The sequence below is a fragment of the Aricia agestis genome, chromosome 10, assembly GCF_905147365.1.
Source record: "Aricia agestis chromosome 10, ilAriAges1.1, whole genome shotgun sequence".
NCBI classification, from domain to species: domain Eukaryota; kingdom Metazoa; phylum Arthropoda; class Insecta; order Lepidoptera; family Lycaenidae; genus Aricia; species Aricia agestis.
In genome coordinates this window covers 10,312,413-10,319,564 of record NC_056415.1, presented here as the reverse complement: position 1 = coordinate 10,319,564, position 7,152 = coordinate 10,312,413, and positions in this window count along the sequence as shown.

Sequence of the window (7,152 nt, the reverse complement as noted above, 5' to 3'; positions counted from 1 at the left end):
GTCTCAAATAAGCGCTTTTCGCCTAAATGGTTGCATTAAAATTACCAATTAAAGAACCTACTAATTCACATTTAAATATGCAAAGACCAATTTGAATACTACAGTGCGATTTACATATTTTAACTACAGGACAGTTCTACCTTCCATATTTTAATCAAAGATGAAAAATCTTTTCCTGAGTAACAGAAATAAGTGTGCCGTTTCAATGGGCCACTATAATGCAACCAATTTAAAAATGTTATGCATTTACTGCAAAATAAAGCATGATAGAAATGCACATTCATTCTTTAAAATAGTGTTACGTGCTAGGGTTCGAGGATTTGGAGAGAAAGACCTGGTGACTCTCTTGAAGACTTTATTAACACTGCACTAAACACTAGGTCACAACACTTAGCACTAAGTCCAAACACAAATCACTAGGTCCAATCACTAAGCACTATCACTGTCCTAGGTCGTAGCCAAGTCGCAGGTTTCACTGGTTCACTCACTATTGATCACTCCGAAATCGCCTTGATGATCGCTTAGATTGAACTGACTTCCGGGGCTGCCTGCGGCTCTTTTTATATGGCGAGACGAATTCCAGAAATTTCCCGATTCACGTAAACAAGTAAACAACCGTGGGAAATTTCTAGGCGGCTCGGGTATGTACCACAATAAAACTGCCGTCCTTGCGATAAGTGCAGTAAGTTGAATTTAATTTAGACCTTATGGACTCAGTCATAAGGTCTAAATTCAAACACGCTAACAAATAAAGGGTAAACACGTAAACAAACATTGGACCTTTTTAGAAGGTTCGAGTATGTACTTGCGCACCACGTGTCCGTATACCATGTACCGTAACACTACTCCCCTCTTAGAGATGCTCGTCCCGAGCATCATTGTTACTGCCATGGTAACGCGCCAGACGGTTCCTACGACTACTCCTGGTCTGTGGTCCCTTTACAGCAGCGCAAGTAATACATCTGTGGCACCAATCCTGCACATCATCTCTCCAATGCAACCAGAAGAATCGTTCTCGCACTTTCCTTAGCATCCTCTTGACGCCTAGATGACTCCCTGATACGCCCTCATGCATCTCGCGGAGAACATCTGGTACTCTTGCCCTTGGGACAATTATCTGAAAATAGAACTCTCTGCCGTTAGCCTTCTGCCATTTCCGGTAGAGTATTCCGTTTTGAAGTATCAGACTGTCCCATTGCTCCCAGTACGCCTTAGTGACAGCGCCAGTGGGTGCAACCTCACTCCAGATTGGTTTTATGTCACCCCGTTTCTTCCATGTGATGATGTGCCGAAGGTCGTCATCTTTTTCTTGAGCCTTTCTCATAGCTTCATTCTCCATGTGCCCCAAATTACTTGTTCTCTTTGTTCCGCTCCGTGCCTGGGAGGTAACAGTTACCGGGGCTTTCTCCGCGTCATCGAGTACTCGCCCCTTAGTTCTGGATTCTATTCGTTCCCCATGACTCCGGGTAGGGGACGAAACCGCTTGCTTCTTCAACTCCTCCATTTGTTCCTCGATCTTTTTTATCCTTGCCATCTGGGTCTTCTTCTGCGGACAGTTTAGCTGAAGATGGCCCCTCTCACCACACTTATAGCACATGGCTTCAAGTCTTTTCCTCGTAGAAGCCTTAACTTCCTTGACTTCTTCAGAGACCTTGTGGATCTTATGGGTCTGCCGTATGTCATGGCGCACAGCCTCGACTTCCAAAGCATGCGCTAATGCTTCCTTTAGCGAGGTATGGTGACCAAGTCTTACTGCAGCCCTGACCTCCAAGTCTTTGATTCCGTCGACAAATCCTTGAACAATATTTGTGTCGACCATCTTGGTGTCGGCTCCTGGATATGCCTTCCTGACGAGTTTTTCAATTTCCAACGCCCATTGTTGAAGTCCTTCTCCTGAACGTTGGACTCTGTCACGCAGTTGGGCACGGAACACGTGCTCCAGGTGTCGCTCCCCGTATCTGGATTCCAGTGCCTCCATCAGGTCTTGGAAACCATTTCCCGTATGTGGCAGTGCCTCCAGAACCGACACAGCTTGCCCTCTGAGTGCAACAGTGAGAGCGGTCAAGCATTGCTCCTCCGTCCATCCGTTTGCGGTAGCAACAGTCTGAAATTGCCGACGATAAGCGTTCCAAGAAGTAGTGCCGTCGTACGGTGGCACCTTTACTCTTGGTCCTTGCGCCACACCAGTGACTCCACTAGACACCGCAACTCCCGTAGTTTCTAGGCGCACTACTCTCTTCTGTAGTTCTGTGAATCCGGTTTTCAAATTTTCCACAACCGTCTCTAACCCAGTAACTCGTTCTTTCATTACGTCGACATCTTTACGAAGCTTAGTCACCGTGTCACTAACATCCTTTATAGCTCCAAGTGCTTTTTCTTGGAGGTCTTTTTGCTGCTCTTGTGATTCTCGAATCGCTCTGATTTCAGCCTTCTGAAATTCTTGCAAAGCGCCGAGCTTGCGGTCTTGTGACTCCATCATTGCCCTTTGAGAATCTTGCAAAGCGTGAATTAACTCAATTATGCTTTCTAATTGAGGAGCCATTTGAGGGGCCGTAGAAACAACGGGTGTGGCTGGATGGATGGAGCTGGTCGACGGGGCCTGAGCAGGCAGGACTTGAGTAGGTGGAGCCTGGTGGGCGGGGCCAGTGGGCGTGGTCTGAGTGGGCGTGGCCTGGTGGGCGGAGCCAGTGGGTGTGGCCAGAGTGGGCGTGGCCTGGTGGGCGGAGCCAATGGGCGGGGCTTCGCCCAAAGTGGGCGGAGCCTGGTGGGCGTGGTCAGTGGGCGGAGCCTGGTGGGCGGGGCCAGTAGGTGGGGCCTGTCCCTCAGTGGGCGGAGCTTGGTCCCCAGTGGGTGTGGCCTCCGCAACTCCTCTCTCGGAGTCAATGGCAGCAGCTCGCTGCGCCCTTGTCCTGACACTCCCCTTGAAGTCCTCTCTCGGAGTCAATGGCATCTCCAAATCTCACTTCCGACACCAGTTGTTACGTGCTAGGGTTCGAGGATTTGGAGAGAAAGACCTGGTGACTCTCTTGAAGACTTTATTAACACTGCACTAAACACTAGGTCACAACACTTAGCACTAAGTCCAAACACAAATCACTAGGCACTATCACTGTCCTAGGTCGTAGCCAAGTCGCAGGTTTCACTGGTTCACTCACTATTGATCACTCCGAAATCGCCTTGATGATCGCTTAGATTGAACTGACTTCCGGGGCTGCCTGCGGCTCTTTTTATATGGCGAGACGAATTCCAGAAATTTCCCGATTCACGTAAACAAGTAAACAACCGTGGGAAATTTCTAGGCGGCTCGGGTATGTACCACAATAAAACTGCCGTCCTTGCGATAAGTGCAGTAAGTTGAATTTAATTTAGACCTTATGGACTCAGTCATAAGGTCTAAATTCAAACACGCTAACAAATAAAGGGTAAACACGTAAACAAACATTGGACCTTTTTAGAAGGTTCGAGTATGTACTTGCGCACCACGTGTCCGTATACCATGTACCGTAACAATAGTTTTGTCGAGATGAAAAGTTTTTTGTTTTTTTGTTTTCGTTAGAGAACAGAGATACATCCCTTAAAATTTAATTGGTGATTTTAGGGATCCGTACCCAAAGGGTAAAAACGAGACCCTATTACTTAGACTTCGTTGTCTATCCGTCTGTCCGTCCGTCTGTCTGTCTGTCGCCAGTCTGTAGCTCAAGAACCGCTATAGCTAGACTTCTGCAATTTTTACGGATTGTGTATATCTGTTGCCGCTATAACAAAAAATACTAAAAACAAAATAATATTAATATTAAATTCCTATACAACAAACTTGGCCTTTTTTGCTCTATATCAATAATGGCAACAGGTAGGCACTTGAAATTTTCATAAAAGCTTTTAATGTGTTCTTTAACCCTTAACCACTGACATACGTGTGTGTGACCCACGCGGTTTTTCATTCAAAACTCAAAATTTCGCGGGAATTTCTGCGTGTCATTTTTGGTAGTTTCCTAGTTGCCAGTGACGCGTCGAAGGCAGGGGAAAGCGGATACTGTGCATATCTGCAAGCAGGTGATTTCGACGACCTGACGTATGAGGTACGTATAGTCAGTGTTAGTGTGACTTTTTACAAGTAATTACTTTTTGTTTGTTCGTAGATAAAAATGAATTGTAGGCTGTCTTATTCATCTTGGGAACTCTAAACGTCTAAAAAAGGCCAGTTGAATAGAATATTTCCAATAACGACGAACAAATTGAATTGATACCGTAGCTTTCACAAGAGCTCTCTAGTCTTATTGGTTGGCCTTGGCCAACCAATAAGACTAGAGAGGTCTAAGGGTGGTCAAAAAAGCAACAAAAGTCATAAATTTTACACAATTAAAATTTTCCATGTATATTTAAAAGAAAAACGTCGCAGAACCCGAAACTGATGTCAATTGCTTACATAAATCGGTTTGCTTTGCAGTGCTCTAAGTTGACCTGCAACAACTGTCCTTAAAAAGTGTCTTATAATTTGATTTGTGGTGATTGTAATTTTTACCTAATTAATATAATCTATAATGATTAATATAAACCAAAAAAAAGTTCCTATGGTTAGAAAATATTTTTTGTTAATTTTATACATATAAAAAGTATATCCCACTTTGTAAGTCACTAAGGATTTTGTTACATAAAAATTTATTTATAATAAATTTAATATATTTTTTAATATCTTTATGTAATTTATAAGTATCCAAATAAAAAGACTTAAATTGACACCAGAATTAAACTTTATCGACACATCAGGAGGCGTTCATAATTACATACGTATCCCATACGTACGTCAGTGGTAATGTATTACTTAATTGCACGTCAGTGGTTAAGGGTTAATAATTAATAATAATATAATCATATTTAAATATAACAAAAATTGAGCTCCCATACAAAAAACACAATTTTCGGCCTATTTTTGCTTTACAGCGGTACGGAACCCTTCGTGCGCGAGTCCGACTCGCACTTGGCCGATTTTATTTTATATTCAGTTTGATGTTTTTGGTTATTCAATTTCTTAAAATTCAAATGAGGAAAACATGCGTCTAGTAAATACTCAAGTATGTACAATGTACTCGAGTATTTGCTAGTCTTATATTTTTCCTCGATTTTTACGAAGAAATGTTATCATGGCTGCTTGTTTACACTCAATGTTAATAATGTGCAAGGGAAACCCCTGATTTTCATTTATGCTGAAGATGATTACAATCAACTTAAAAATTGGAAATACCATGATTAGCAGATGTAATCAGTGGTGTCAAACTAAAAAAAGATAATTCTATATGATTTAATTATACAGAGTGTTTCAAATAAGGTATACTTAGCCAAAAGGGGGTGACTCAGGCGTTCATTCTGAAAAACTTTTGTTCTATGACTTTTGGATATTCACGAAAAAAAAATAGATTCTCCATAGAAACTTTGTCGGTCACGTGACTTTTACTATGAAAAACTGGAAAAGGATTTTTTTCGCGAATTTCCAAAAGTCAGTTTCTGTTCAGAATGACCCCCTGAGTCCTCTCCTTTCGGCTTAGTATACCTTATTTGAATAACCACCCTGTATAAAACTGTATCTCAAAAATGGTCTTGAGCTTAGCGGTAACTGGTAAGAGCGTTTTATTAAAACGGGCCTAAGCTGTATTTTAATTTTGACCTTACAAGTTGCGATCGATATTAACATTTTTTCTGTTTGTAGGTAACAACAACTTCTTATCACTTCTTGGTGTAATTAATAAAAAACACTTATTATCTTTACAAGTGAATGAATGAATTTATTTCTATTAGTTTTACATCACCTTATATAACGGCATATACACTAATGTATATTACAACACAGAACAGCTTAGTTAAGATAATTTATTTTGTTATTTATTACTTGAAGATTAAAATGTTATTATAGCGAAGAATAGTAACAAGTACAGCTTGTTCCTATCATAATATAGAAATCCCACCAAAAACATTTCTTGTAAAATGTAACCGAGTCGACCACATAAGGTTTACCCTGTGAAAAAGATATGAGATCTCATGTAGAGCCAAGCTCAAGCTTCTGAATCTACACGGCCTAACTCTACCGACCCCTAACTTCAACAAATTCTACATACCAGTAAATACTCGTATGTATGGCTTCGCCGTTTCGCTATCGTCATGAAGGTGATGTGAATATTTAGTTTCTAATCTGAAGTTAGTAACAAAACAGCCGAGCCACACATATTTTACTATACATAATTTAAACAAATTCTACATACTGATATGTAGAATTTGTTTAAATTAGGGTCATTAGAGTAGGCCGTGTAGATTCAGAAGCTTGGCTGTACATGAGATCTCATATCTTTTTCACACGTCACGTAAACCTTAAGTGGTCGTCTCGGCTACATTTTACAAGAAATGTTTTTGGTGGGACTTCAGATTGTTTTGTAAGTTGGTTCATTAAATAAATTAAACCGTTATTTAAGTTTTTAATTTTAATTTTGATAATACATAGTGTCTATTTTATTAGACATTATAAATAGAGAGGTGAGCATAGATGTTAAAAGTAAACTCTTCAATATTGTCATCTTGGCATCCAGGGCTTAACTTACGGGTGTCAAACTTGGTCCTTATCGAGGAAAGATGAAGACAAGATAGTATCCATCAACGCAAAATGGAAAGGAGCATATTTGGCATAAAGATCTCAGACAAAATTAGAAATGAAACTATAAGGAAAAAACCAAAGTCTCAGACGTACTACAGAAAATTAGAATACTTAAATGGAAATGGGCAGGACGTGTAATCAGAATGGACAATGGAAAATGAACTAGTAAAATAACAGAATGGCATCCGCGGGAAGGACAGAGAAAGAGAGGGAGACCTAGAAATAGATGGGAGGATATATTCAAGGAAAAATGTGGATTAGATTGGAGAAGGAAGGTGAGAGACAGAAATACCTGGGGAAGACTGGGGGAGGCCTACGCCCAAGAGGCGACTACCACATCTTAGTGTCTAAACACACTAGGCTGAATAACGCCAGCGTAATTTCCGCCGTAAATGTCAAACGCATACAAAATGCGACGTAATAGTGTGTCACCCCTCGTATTCGGCCCGTATTTTGGATGCAATTTAAACGCGGCGTAAACGCGGCGGAATTTACGCCGGCGTAATTCAGCC